Here is a 15,809-nt window from a genome sequence, read left to right on the forward strand (position 1 = left end):
ATAGATTGAGAGGGCGGTCGGGCAGTGAGACAGGCCACTAGAGTTTTCAGATTCTAGTGAGTCAGAAGAGGTATCGTAGCGGCAGAAGGGTATGTCCACTTCTGGGTTTCGGAGTTCTTGTTTGGTTTCAGGTGTCTATAGAGGAAGTTAGTTATGTGGTATGAGATCCTTTTAGTGGTACTTTTTGGATTGTTGGGTTTGATCTATGTGACGTTGAGAAGCGATTTCGAGGGCGAAATCTAATTCAAGTGGGGGAGAATTGTAACATCCGGACTTTCGTATACTTTAATGTGTGTTTAACCTTGAGACTTATGGAGTGACTCGACGAATCGTGAGCCCAACTCACCAAGTAGGTCCGAGTTGCCAGCGTGGATTTAATGAGTGGAATCGACGAGCCAGAGAGCTGACTCGTCGAGTAGGTGCTGGGCAGAGAAACCCTAATTTCCCGGCGGTTGGGGCCTATATAAGGGAACTTATGGCCTCATTTGCGGCTCACCTTCACTGAGAGTAAACCCTAACGTCATTTTGGTGTAATGTGACCCTTTTGCTCCTTGGAGTATGATATTGAGCGCTTAGTATGTTTGGTACGAGTGATCGGCGGCAAATATTTGGGCTTTGACTTGTTTCTATCAGTCACTACGAGAGAATCAGAAGGGAAATGAGTTTTCAGGGTCCGTTATTCGAGGAGCGAATAACATGTTGATAGCTTGAGAGGGCGGTCGGGCAGTGAGACAGGCCACTAGAGTTTTCAGATTCTAGTGAGTCAGAAGGGGTATCGTAGCGGCAGAAGGGTATGTCCATGTCACACCCCCAAACCAAGGATGGCGGAAACGTCCGGGGGTGGAGGACTTCATGTATAGTATCATAACCACAAATTCAATGGTAATTTAAGCAAATACAACTAACATATATATAATTGAAAAAGTTACATCACTTGTATGAATTACATGTTTCAAAATCAATTACAATATGTTGACAAAATATGAAAGGTTTGACGCCTTAACGTCCCATCCTCAAAAGCACTTGGTTACCTGTTTAGTGATTCCCTAAGAATACAAGTTGTCTGAAAAAGTGTCAACACAAAGGTTGGTGAGTTCATAAGTTTTTGCTATAAAACCTAATAGAAGTCTTTCTCATGTAAATGTCGTGTTTGTTTAAAAAAAATCCGATATTTTCCTTAAAATCTGTGTAATGTAGCCTTATAACCAAGGCCAAAATGTATAAGTAACCTTTCTTACTTAATAGAAATGCTATGAGTTTAAATTGATATAAAAAGTGAATTTAAATCAACATAAAACCTATTTAGGTTTTATAAGAATCCCGTAAACTTTTTGTATTGTTATCTCCCTATGTGAGTCGCTATAATCATACTATGACTGAATGAACCTGCCACGATGTTTCTCAGGCGTCGCGAAACTGAAATGACATTTGTCACCCGTAGACCTGCAGGTCCCACTGTAGCTAGCAACAAGGTGTGGGGTGTCAAACCCAATATAGATCTATATACAAGTATCACGTTCTCCCTCCCGGAGACTCTGATTATAACTACCAGGAATTATATCCCGCACTCGGACGTACGGGAAGAGAATGTCTCACAATTTAGGTTAACAAGTTTACGTGTAATGTGTTGGAATGTAAACCTTTTCTGTATGGATATACCCTATTTGTACGAGTGTGTTAAGTGATGTATCATAAACTATACCTATTATAGTTTATCTAAAATGTTTATAATATGTAAGAACTCTTTTATGAAAATGCATTAGTGTTATGAATCCATTACACTATGCTTTTTATAGCTTAATATACGAGTTCTAAATAAATGAATAATCTTATCATGAATAACTTAGTTTCAGTTTATAATGATAAACTAACAAGGAAACACATTCAATAATTAGAACTTATGATTATACACTTTGATCAACGTAATACAATGTGTTATGATATTTATATGCTGTTAACTAACTCTAACCTTTCTGCACTGTTTTGGAAAAATCATAGAAAAATCATACGAAGTTGAAAACTAGATCCGTAAATTCTGAAAGTTCCCAAAATGTGTCTAGTTTACTCATAATTTTTATCAAGATTTTTGGAAGCCTTTAACTTGTATTAAAATGCTCATATTCACAGACTGGTCCGGATTTGTGTTTGAAAAGATAGGATGTTTTGTAAAAATCACCATAAATTGTAGAAAAATCGTATGGAGATGTGCAAGTAGTCATTTTGTAGATAAGAAGTGTAACTACTTGAACCTAAAAAAATTGTGAAAACTAAAATGTTTAAGTTGTCCAAAACAGTCCGTGAATGGAGTTGAACGTTTCTGATTAAGGCTGTTAGAAAAGTTTAGTTATGTTCTTGGTGTTATAACTTGTATCCCCCCATTAAAAACTTGAGAAAACATTAAAATGAAGGGGTATGAACTCAAATTAAGTGATTTAAGTAGATGATTGTTGAAGAATGGAAGTGTTTAACTCAAGAACACTTGGAGATGCCTTGAAGATTTTCGAGAATCTAACATCATAGTTATGGAGTTTGTGTAAGCAATCAATGATTTGAGTAGAATGAAGTGCAATAATCACAAGGAGGATGAATTATACTTACCAAGAGTGGAAGAACACTTGATAATCAGCCTTGGAGACTTGAAATGGAGAGAAAAAGTTTGAGAGAAAAGTGGTATTTGATTCTTGGTGAAATGAGAGCAAATGAGAGAAGTGAGGAGAGAGGATGTTTTGTTCCAGCTCTAAAAACGTGGGATTGGGTGGAAATTGAGTGTAAGGGACATTGAAGTGACCTAGGTAAGGTGGGGAGGTGTGGCTGGTCATAGAGTGGGTGTGGGAGTGGTTGCTTGTGTCATAAGGTACAGCAAAGTCAACACTCCACCTCTTTGTACTTTACCCACTAACTTTTATTATTTAAATAAAGATTTTCATGAAAATATGATTAAATTGTGAATATTTAGGGTTCATTATGTTAAAATATAATTTTGGGTGAAAATTCCGCGTTAAAATAATTAAAAACGGGCCTTAAACGTAAAACTACGCGAAAACCGGGAAGAAAAGCATTTCCATCGAGACCTCTCGGTCCTAGGCCGAGGTTCGGTCCTTGCTGATGCTGAGCCGGAAACGAAGGGAGGTGAGGAAGCGAGAGGAGGCGAGGAAGTGAAGGGAAGGCTCGGTCCGGAGATAAGAGGCGAAGATGGTCAGACCTGAAATGAGCCGAATGAATAGTAGCCTTCGGGTTCGGTTCTTCCTGGGCGAGGTTCGGCCCTGAGAGGACCTTCGGGTTCGGTTCCTCCTTGGTCTCGGGTACGGATCCTCCTTGGTCTCGGGTTCGGCTCCTCCTTGGTCTCGGTCCCTAAGAGGACTTTCGGGTCCTAAGAGGCTTCGGCTATTATAAGGAGGTTTCGGTTCCTAAGGTCCATTTTTCTCGTTTTTATCCTGTTTTAAGCCGTTTTTGACCCGGTTAAGGGTCGGGATGGCCCAAAAGAGTATAAAAAGTCCAAGGAACTTTTGAGAGAGATTTGGGAGAGATTTCACATGCTTGGAGAGATTTGGGAGAGATTTGACATTCTTGGAGAGATTCCTCATACAAAGAGATATTTGAGAGAGATTTCACATACTTGGAGAGATTTGGGAGAGATTTGACATTCTTGGAGAGATTTCTCATACAAAGAGATATTTGAGAGAGATTTCTTATGTGACAATTGTGAGTGTTTGGCTCTGCAACGCAAGGTTTTTGAGCCCTGTTAAGTCATGATTAAGGATCCTACACACTCCGGATGAGTATGCAAGATGGTTTTATCAGTTTAGTTCATTGATTAGCACTAAGGCTAAGGAAATTTTAACACAAGAACTTTTCCCAAGTGATGTTTTCCCATTAATATAGCAAGTTATACAGTATGTACATAACACAAACCCTAATACACAAGGTTTAATTAAGTTGACCGGTTTAACTTGATGACTTGACTTGACTCTAGATTGACGATTGTCACAGTCCACTTCCGGGTTTGGGAGTTCCTGTTTGGTTTCAGGTGTCTATAGAGGAAGTTAGTTGTGTGGTATGAGATCCTTTTGGTGGTACTTTTTGGATTGTTGGGTTCGATCTATGTGACGTTGAGAAGCGATTTCGAGGGTGATATCTAATTTAAGTGGGGGAGAATTGTAACATCCGGACTTTCGTATACTTTAATGTGTGTTTTACCTTGAGACTTATGGAGTGACTCGATGAGTCGTGAGCCCGACTCGCCAAGTAGGGTCGAGTTGCCAGCGTGGATTTAATGAGTGGACTCGACGAGCCAGAGAGCTGACTCGTCGAGTAGGTGCTGGGCAGAGAAACCCTAATTTCCCAACGTTTAGGGCCTATATAAGAGAACTTATAGCCACATTTGTGGCTCATCTTCACTGAGAGTAGACCCTAATGTCCTTTTGAGCTAGAGAGTGGGAAAGGAGCTAATTTTAGGGTCTTTTGGTACATTTGTTTTGAAGAGGAAGGAACAAGTCATCAAGGAACAATAAGGGGCTATTGGATCAGTGTTATTTCATCCAAGAGCTTCTGGAGAAGGTAAAAAGTTCCCACCTTTCTCCTTGTGGTGATTAGATCTCATGTTTTGATGAACAGGGCTTTCTATAACCTTGTTGTTAAGATATAAGTACATAAAGTCCCTTTCTAGGTCTAGACTTCATATTTGGACCTTGTGAGGTCCAAAGGGTCCAAAGGCTCAAGCTTTATTCTGTTACTTAAAGAGTTATTGTGTTTCACTGTTTTGGTGCCTTGTTGGAGCATGTATTAGCATTATGAGCCTTATATGCCATTTTTGAACATAAAGCTTGCAACTTTACGTGACAATCAACCCTTAGGATGGTAGATCTAGTGGTTGGAGTGATAGATCTGTTGGATAAGGTGTCTAAGTCCGTAACTATATTTGGTATGAACTTGATCCGACCCAGCATGGTCCATTTGGGTTGCACTTCACTTAACAATTTGTATGGATATACTTTTGAGAATAAGATGTTTATGATCTATTAATATATTATAAGTTGTAATATGTTAATATGAAATAATATTATTTAATTAGTGTTGATCAAGAATTGATTTTTGAATTAATTTAATACTCAAAAGAGGCTAATTAAATATGGACTCTTACATATATATGGATTGGGCTAAGATTTATTTAGGATGGGCTAAGAGTACATGAAGAGTCATGGGTATTAAGGTTTAACCCTACTCCTCCATACTATATAAAGAGATCCTTGGTTCTAGAATTGGCACTAGTGTGTGTGAGAAACAAGATTGGGCCGATTTTAGTGAGCATCATATTCTCTCAAGTATTTCCAAATTGTTTTGGGTGATTTGTGACACCACTTGAGGCATCCAAACTATTGGTGCTAGGCTCTAAAACTCCAAGAAATCAACTACAAAAGAAAGGTATGTTATTCTACTTAAAGTTTTGTACTACATGTACCCCATAACATGCTAGTTAGGTTGTAAACCTTGGAAATCAAATGTGCATGTATTTTAGAGAAAACATAGATCCAAGGCTTCTAGGGTTGCATGTACACCATAGGAGTGTTAGAATACTCAAAACCCATCAGTGGTATCAGAGCCTAGGCTTGTTTTCTTGATACTTGATGCAAGCTTGTTGAAAAAACTCAAAAAACTGCTATCTGTTGAATGAACTTGCCGATTCCATGGGGGGACTTGACGAGTCCATGTGATAATTCATCCTATTCGTCGAGTATGTTCTTGCACTCGACGAGTAGGAGCCCCTGAATGCAAATTTTCGACTTTTGTTGTTGGAAATGGACTAGAAACATTACCGTAAACTGTTTTGGTGTTTTAAAACTTGTTTTAGAGGGTGTAATGGTTATGTTAATCCATTTACAATGACTAATATCAAAATTCCATGTTTTATGTGTTAATATGATTCTTGAAATTTTAATATGAATGTTCATGTTCTTATTAGTTATCATTAGATCATAGGAATTATTTGCATAATTGTTTAATGATTAGTTCTTGATTAATTATGTGTTTTAATGGAGTCCATAATTTGTCCTCAATTTATGGATTACCAAAAGTCACTATTTTAAAGTCCATTTATAAACATATAGGTTACATAAAATGAAAAGTCTCTCATTTTAATAAACCATTAATTCATAAGTTATGAAGTTGAAAAGTCTTGAATAGTTTCAACCCTTATACTTCTATAATATTAAAATTTTAATTATTATATATATATATATATATATGTGTGTGTGTGTGTGTGTGTGTATGTATAAGAATAAGTCAGTCCTACCGTTAGTAGGCCTCATTCACGAAGCCGGTCTATAAGGGGGGTATAAGGTTACTGCCTATAAAATGGTAGTTTAATGGGTGTCCACTCTCACCCATCACTTCCTTGACTAGTGGAGGGTCATTAGCCGAACGGGTAGGATAGGACCTTAATCCTCATTAAAAGTATAATGAAATTATAAAGTAACTAAACCTTTATAAATTCCCAATCTTAGTTACTTTAGGAAAATGTGAAATAGGTGCTAACCCATGAAATTACACTTTGTACCTTACCAAGTCGTTAGTGGAGCGTGTGTGGTAACCGGCACACTAACAAGGACTAGTAAGAGTGGCAAAGGGTGACTTAAGTTTTATCATAGATCGGTGGAGCGCGTGTGGTTAACCGGCACATCGATTGGGTGATAAAATTAAGTGTACCAAGTCAATCTGCATGGTTATTCACACCTTGTTTGTGATCATCGGCATCCCAGTCACAAACTTGAGAGGGCACAATCGAGATTTAAACATGCCATTGAAATTTCAATGTATCTCAAAAGATCTAGGAGTTTCAAATCCAATTAAAACGTAATAATTTATCTTGTTTATAATGGTGGAAATTGGTAAATCGTCATTTACCTATTTTCAAATATTTTATAGCTTGGATTACGGCATCCCTCTTCCAAGTTATGAAATAGTTTGTAGGGTCCTAACCTTAATATTTCATTTGGGTGAGTTATTAAGGACTCTTTATCTAATTAAAACTTGTCTTGCTTTTCTTTCAGATGTCTTCCAACATTGTTGTTGGCTCAAACCTTACAGGCTCTTTTTCCCTCATGAACTTGTGTGGGAAAGTCACTTTTGATGGTTCTAATTTCAATGAATAAATTAGGAACATCATAATGATTACCCTCTATGAGGACAAGGAATATGTCCTTGACAAGGAGCGTAAGGTTATCAATGAGTCCACTGCTACTCTTGAGGAGATTGTGGACTTTGCTGCACATGAGAGGGATGCTACTAAAGTGTCATGCATTATATTGGCTACTATGACTCCCGAACTCCAGAAATCCTATGAAGATTTCTACCCCTGTAAGATGCACCAGGATCTGATGGAAAAGTACCATCAGAGGGCGCGTCAAGAGAGGTATGAAATCATCTCCTCCATGATAACAGGCAGGATGAAGGATGGTGAACCCATCACTGGTCACTTGCTGAAAATGAAAAGGTTCGTGGACCGGTTGCTGAAGCTTAATGTAGACTTCCCTGAGGACATGGTGATTGATATCATTCTCCATCCCTTACCTCCAAGTTATGATCAGTTTCGTATGACTTATTGTATGAACAAGGAGGAAGTCACACTTAGCAAACTTCAAGGACTTTTAAGGACCGCTAAAAGTGGCCTTAAAGGTAAATCAGTTGTTACTTCTACTCCTACTCCTATAACAGCCCATGTTCTGGAAATTGGACAGGGAAAGGGGAAGAAGAGGAAGACCCCTTCGAAGGGTACCAAGGGAAAGTATCTTGATGGTTCCTCTTCAAGTGGGACCAAGAAAGGTCCCATTCCTCCTTCTTCAAAACCAAAGGAAGCACAATGCTTCTATTGCCACGGAAAGGGTCACTGGAAGCGAAGGTGCCCTAAGTACTTGCAGGATGTCAAGGATGGGAAAGCTGAACCTACCCATGCAAGTATTTATACCATATTGTCTAATAACTCATTGCATACTAACTCTTAGGTTTTTGATACAGGTTGTGGTATTCACATTTGTATGGATTTGCAAGGCCTAAGAAGTAGTGAAGAAGTGGAGCACAGGAAGATAAGCTTAATCATGAGCAACAGGAAAGCATCATCTGTAACCAAGATTGGAGTTTTTCCTTTATTGCTTAATAATGGGTTAACTTTAGATTTGAATAAATGTTTTTACTCGTCAGAAATGGCGAGAAATATTATTCCCCTTCATAGTTTGTACAAGCAAGGATTCACATGTTCATTTGATAATAAAATTGGTGTTATTGATGCTTTTTATAATGATGTGTTTTATTTTAAAGCATTACCTTGTGATGGTGTATATGAAACTATGTCGATTGTAGACAACTTAGGAAATAATGTATTTCATATTGATTCTTCGATTACCTTGGATAAAGCATCCTTGGATATAGTTGCGATTCTTATTTACTTGGTGATGAGAATTAATTCTATAAGATTGATAGATTCAACAGATATCAACAAAACGATAATAATCAATGATAAGCAATAAACACAAATATGAATCAAACGTGTGTCGAATGATTAATATGCTCCACCTCAGAAGAATTCAATGAGAATTGCTACGTGCTAGAGTTACAATGAGGGTTCTACAAAATAATGATATAGAAGCATTGTTTATATAATGCATGCATGCACTATATATATATATATATATATATATATATATATATATATATATATATATATATATATATATATATATATATATATATATATATACCCCCTAAACTAAACACGGCTAGACAGGCCCAAACCATGAGTACAAAATGGACCGAACTACCATGGCCCAATGACGCAATCCCTGAGACTCAACAATCTCCCTCTTTGCGCCAATTAAGGCAAGAGATCACTTCGGTTGAGTGATAGAAGATGACTTCATAGTCTTGAACAACTTCGGTATGATGACAAGCAGAGTTTGACGAAAGTGAATATACCACCGAAGCATGTCCGAAAACAACTTCTTATCTACATCACTGTTCTGATCGCACTTATGTATGATTTTAAGAATATGCTCCAAGCATGCGGTCGAGAACAGATGTTTGTTGGCAAGAGCAAACAGACATTTTTGACCTTCGCCCCTGGTAAACAAAATTATGTGAAATTGTGGATCGATTTTTCCTTTAATCATCACATTCATGTCGCTTGCCTTCCCAATCAGCTTTATAATCGGCTTCTTCTTTATGGCAGAGGCAACTTCCTGATCCATTTTCGCCACTTCAAGAATATGGCACACCAGCATCTGTTTGATATGATTAATGATAGGCCCGTACTCTTGTTGATTGGTAAGCAAAATATTGTTCAAGAGAATCTACTCATGAGGATTTAAATTCGGCAAATCAACAAAGGAAATCGTATGGACCGAACCATCTAACCCTCGAGTCACCTTAAACTTGATGTTGAGGAACTTCCCTGCCGAAGTACGTTTCAACACCTTGACTATTGTAATCTTCTTATTGCTCCAAGTTAGATATTGGGGTTGAGAGAAAGTAAAATAGTATTCCAGCAAGTCTCGATCGACCTTCGAATCAGGTGAAGGAACAACAACCGTTGAATCAAAACAATGAAATATGAATGCCTTTCGGGTGATTGGCATGTCGAACTGAGAATCCTTGGAGTTATCAAGACTAAACGAAAGGACTAGTTCGAGCCAATGTGTACTTGGAGACTCGATTACCTCATTCACAAGATTTTCCATCGTCCATAAAGGGAACATGGATTTCCTTCATTCCAAAGCTTCATTCATTTCTTTTTCAAGGTCTTCATTCTCTTTTGAAGCTTCTCCGCAAGCTCTCGGTCACTCCCTTTGAATTTGGGATGTTCAGGTTTGGAGGCTTTACCTTCGGTTTCACTCACATCTTTAATCTCGAGCTCAACACTATCATCAACCTTCTCTTTTCCTCTATCCATCATACTGCCCGAAGCATCCTTACCCTTCGGTACAGCAGTGAATTTTGTTTGTGATGTGGGTTTGATTGTGGGAGGTGGTTGAGTTAGTCTTTCACCAATAATGTCTCCCCCTTGTTTCAGAGGGACAACAGACTCCAAAACACCCTCAATCCTGCTCAAGATGTCCAAAGCAGGTCTCAATTTCTCAGCTAGGTGGCGATGAACTATGATAGTGAGAAAGGAGTCATGAGCTTCCAAAAGATGGACAAGAATTGAATGTACATCACCAACACTGCTTTTGATGATAGCTTGTTCGGTTTTGAGATCAACATTTTCCTTCTTAACCTGGGAGAGTTGTAGAGCTTGGGTTTCAACTTGAGTGGTTTTAAGAGCCAGTTCATCCATGATTTTGTTTTCCATGGCAAGATCATTCTGCAGTTTGTCAAGACGAGAGGAGATGGAGGACAGAAGTGTAGTCTGATCAGCATTCATAGAATCAGACACCATCTCAAACTTTTGTTGCTCACCTTGAAAGGACTTGGAAAGAGAATCAATGGCAGCATTGACTTTGTTAGCATTTGATTCTGCAACACCTTTAAGAGAGTCCAGGAATACTTTAGCATCCTCAATCACACTTGCCACCTCTGCAGATGCATTTTTGCAAGACAGGGTAGAGGCATCCACATCCTTGGTTGCTGCCTGGATGGATTCATCATGCTTTTTGACGGAAGTTTCAATCAAGGCTTTGACAACAGTATCAGAGTAATCAGATGTTGAGGAAGTGGAAGATGATGCGAGCAACTGATCATGTTTCGTGTTGAGATCTTTGAGGTGTCGCTTGGTGATGGGATAATCACCATCATCATCGCTTAGATCACAATATGGGTTGTAATAAACATAGTCAAACTCCATATCGGCTCCACTAAGAACAGTATCATATTCGATTGAGGGAGGTGGGGATAAAGGTTTTGAAGTAACTGGGATTTGGAGACCTTCGGTAAGTGCCCCCGTATTAGATACATTGACAACAACTGGAGGTTCGGTTGTAGTAGTTGTGGTGGTTGCTTGTGTGATGATTGGTGTTGGAAGAGGAACAGTTCAGGTAATTGGTGGGGTTAACGTTGGTTGAGAAGTAACTGGTGGTGGAAGTGGTGCAATGGAAATAGACATTGTGGCATGAATCGGAGAAGGAGGAGGAGTTGGAACAGATTCGGTTATATGTACCGCAAGAGCTGGGGAACGAGGAGGTGTATTACCTCTTAGTGAGCTTTCAAGATGAACATGTTTTCCTTCATTTGACTTTTTTTGGTTGTGATCTGAAGGAAAATAATCCGAATCACTAGTAGAGGAATGCTTCAGTTTCTTAGCCATATTTTTGATCTTTCGCTTCTTGTGTGCAGAAGAAGGTTCTTTCTCTGCTTTGCGCTTTTTAGGCGTGGCTACTTGGGATGATTGGCCTTCTACGTCCTTCTTCTTCTGTTCTGGTTTCTTTCACCTCTTGGCTGGTTTATCAACAAAATCCAACGCACTTTGCATATCAGGAGTAAGTTGCCTCAGTCCTTTTGGAGTCAACTTCCTGTAATCAGCCATGACTTTGCTCTCAGCTGAAACCGATGAACAAGAACTTTTTGGAGTCAACTTCCTGTAATTAGCCATGACATGGTACATCGATTCAGGAATGGAACCGATGGACAAGAACTTTTTAGGATCATAAACTATGATTTTTGTTGTGTGGAATGTTGCGATTGAAGATCTTAATGCGTGAGTACAAAATGGACCGAACTACCATGGACCAATGGCGCAATCCCTTAGACTCAACACTTGGAAAAATGAAAAAGTCACCCTTCAATGGTTCTTGTGAGAGGGGTGAAGGTTTGTTGGACCTCATACACATAGATGTGTGTGGACCCTTCAAAACTGCCACAAGGGATGCTAATCGCTACTATGCGACTTTTACTGATGATTACAGTAGATATGGATATATCTACTTAATCAAGCATAAGTTAGAAACCTTTGAAAAGTTCAAAGAGTTTAAGAAGGAAGTGGAGAATTAACTGGGCAGGAACATCAAGATGCTCCGATCTGATCGGGGAGGAGAGTATCTTAGTATTGAGTTCCTTGACTATCTTAAGGAATGTGGGATTGTCTCATAATTGACACCTCCTAGGACACCACAACTAAATGGTGTGGCTGAGAGGCGCAATCGAACCTTGTTGGACATGGTTCGTTCCATGATGAGTTGAGCTTCGTTAAAATCTCATTCTGGGGGTATGCCTTAGAGACTGCCACCCATATCCTTAATCTAGTCCCTATCAAAAAGGTTGCCAAAACACCTCACGAGATGTGGATTGGGAAAGTTCCCAATCTAGACCACATCAAGATTTGGGGTTGCGACGCTTTCATGAGGATCGAGTCTCACGAAAAGCTCAAAACTCGAAGTGAGAGGTGTATTTTTATCGGCTACCCACATAAATCCTTTGGTTACCTCTTCTACAGACCCAGTGAGAATGTGTTCTCTGTGGCGAGGAGAGGAGTCTTTCATGAGAGAGAATTTATAAGCCAAGGAGACAGTAAGAGGCAAATTGACCTTGAAGAGCTTCAAGAGTCAAGTGGTGAAGGAACCTCAAACATTAGCGACTAACCTAAGGAGGAAACTCCTGTTGAGGCGATAGAAGAGTCCGTACCTCCGAGGCGTTCCACTAGAGTTAGGAACAAACCTGATTTTTATTATGGTTATCACATCACTATCGAAGGTGATACATTTATCAGTGATAGTACACTGATAAATTTGGATGAAACTAATAATTACAGGGAAACCATGGTAGGCCCTGAGTATGCTAAATGGAAGGAGGCTATGGATAGCAAGATTTAGTCCATGTATGACAATCAAGTTTGGAACTTGGTTGACAATGTACCAGGTTGCAAGACAGTTGGGTGCAAATGGATCTTTAAGAAGAAGACCGACATGGATGGGAAGGTGCACACTTACAAAGTGCGACTAGTGGCAAAGGGCTTTAGTCAAACTCCGAGAGTTGACTATGATGAGACCTTCTCACCAGTAGCGAAGATTAAGTCTATTAGGGTTCTGCTAGCCATAGTTGCATTTCATGATTATGAAATATGGCAAATGGAAAGTTGGGTGAGGATGTATACATGAATCAGCCAGAGGGCTTTGTTGATTCAAAGTACCCTAATAGAGTGTGTAAGCTTAAGAAATCTATGTGTGGATTGAAACAAGCATCTCACAGATGGAATATTTGCTTCGACGCAAAGGCTGAGATAGCTAAGATTAGTCGATTACCATATGCTTTAGTTGTTGGCTCGATCATGTATGCTATGATTTGTACTCGTCCTGATGGGGCCTTTGCCATGAGCATGGTCAGCAGATATCAGAGAAACCCTTTCAAGTCTCATTAGATTGCGGTAAAGAATATTCTCAAGTACCTACGAAGGACTAAGGATTGGGTTCTAACTCTCAGTGGGAGTGATGACTTGAGAGTAGTAGGGTATAGTGATGCTAGTTTTCAGACTGATAGTGATAATTTCCGCTCTCAGTTAGGCTGGGACTTTACCCTAAATGGAGGAGCAATTAATTGGAAAAGTTCCAAGTGTGAGACAGTAGTTGATTCTACTTGTGAATCAGAGTACATATCAGCAAGTGAAGTAGCAAAGGAAGTGATATGGCTGAAGAACTTCATTGGAGACCTTAGAGTTGTAAAAGCTATACAGGAGCCTGTAGAGATTTTCTGTGACAGCAATAGTGCGGTTTCCTTAGCCAAGAACCAAGAGATCATGGTAGATCCAGATACATTGACAAAAAATATTGTTGGATAAGGTGTCTAAGTCCATAACTATTTCTGGTATGTACTTGACTCGGTTTCGCATGGTCCATTTGGGTTGCATTGCATCATGCATTTGGATAGACTAAATGAGAGAAATAATGCTTATGGTTTATTGATATATTATAAGTTCTAATATATTAATAGTATTATTTAATTAGTATTGATCAAAAATTAATTTGGAATTAATTAAGTGATCAAAAGAAGACTAATTAAATATATAGGTTGATTATGTAAATCATCCATAACTTGTATAGTGGGCTTAAGGCTTCATGGTTTATCAAGATGGGCTAAGACCCATAGGATGCTCCATGGAAGTTACAAACCCATGGGTCATGGAAATGAAGATTCATGTCACATTAAGGCTTACATGGTGTAACCCTAGATGTGACACACTATATAAAGAACATGATATCATCTAAAATTGGCTACACTAAGAAAAAAAGAGGGTTAGGCCGATTTTCAAGTGTTATACATGTTGGGTTATGAGCATTCTAACACTCCTAAGTGTACATGCAACCCTAAATACCTTGGATCTATGTTTTCTCTATTATACATGCAAATGTGAACATCCAAGGTATTATCCTAATCTAACATACAAAACTATCAATATAACAAGATAGAATACATACCTCTTTGATGTAGAATGTCTTCATGAAGCTTGAGTGCCTAGTGCCCCAAGTGTGACACCTCAAATGGTTCACAATCATCAAAACACTTAGAATAACTTGAGAGAGTTCTACACTTCATGAAAATCGGCTAGCCCTTTCTTACTCTCACTAGTGGCCGATTTTCCTCAAGAATAAGATGCTTATATAGTTATACAATTAGGATAAACCCTAATTGTCATGACTTTCCATTTCCTTGGACCCATGGGTTCAAATACACCATGGAGCATCCATGGAGCATCATATGGGTTTTGGCCCAACTAGATAATCCATGGAGCATTAGCCCACTATACAAGTATGGATGATTTACACAATCAACCCACATATTTAATTAGTCTTCTTTTGATCACTCAATTAATGCTAGATTAATTCTTGATCAATACTAATTAAATAATCTCATTATTCTTATTATTAATATACTAGAACTTATAATATATTAATAACCATAAGCGTCTTATTTCTCTCATTTAGTCTATCCAAGTGCATGATGGTATGCAACCCAAATGGACCATGTCGGGTCGGGTCAAGTCTTACCAATTATAGTTATGGACTTAGACATTAATCCAACAGTCTCCCACTTGGATAAGTCTAAAACTATTATTGCGTATGACTTCAGGAACCAACTGGCAATCGTAGCTCTCAAAAGCTTCTGTCGAACTCTGACCTTGTAGATGAACTCTGATCTTTGTCAATGACTTGTCCATTAGATAAGGGATCATATATTCCTCCATTCTAGATATCATATGGACTGAGACATGGATTATAATCATTCTCTCTGTCCATTTGTTGTTTCCCGATTTCCGATTTATGACGACTGACTAATTGAACAAATCAAATCAGTCCTGGCCCGGCCGAGCACTTCCATTTGTCATCATCAAATCATCGAGGGGCCCACAGATATCGCTTTCATCCCGAAGGTAAAAGGAATGGATAAACTTCGACTCATATGGCTTGTTCTACTACTTGTTGAATTATACACAAAGACACGTTTTATAACATCGAGTTACCAATGCGTTTCGTGTAATCAATGTACTATCAACTCATATAAACAACTCATATCTCTAGGTTTGAAGAATATAAGATATTATCGTCTCATGATCACTCGTGATAAAACCCATGAAGTAATTCCAATGAGCACGGGTTGAATCCAATACTCAGAACTTATGAGCACTCATGAGTGTTGTAGCCCTTTGTCCAACATCTTAGACCTCTACAAGCCAACCCATGACAGTCTTGATTCATATCTACTTCCAACATATGACCGACTGTGGATGGTTTGAATAACTTAGTCATTCCGGAAGAATAACCTAGTTTATTCTGGAAGTCAAAACATGCAAAATGAAACACAAGAATAATTGAATCCAATATGGTATCAAAACCTATGAA

The sequence above is a fragment of the Lactuca saligna genome, chromosome 5 (assembly GCF_052625555.1).
Source record: "Lactuca saligna cultivar CGN05327 chromosome 5, ASM5262555v1, whole genome shotgun sequence".
Taxonomy (NCBI): Eukaryota; Viridiplantae; Streptophyta; class Magnoliopsida; order Asterales; family Asteraceae; genus Lactuca; species Lactuca saligna.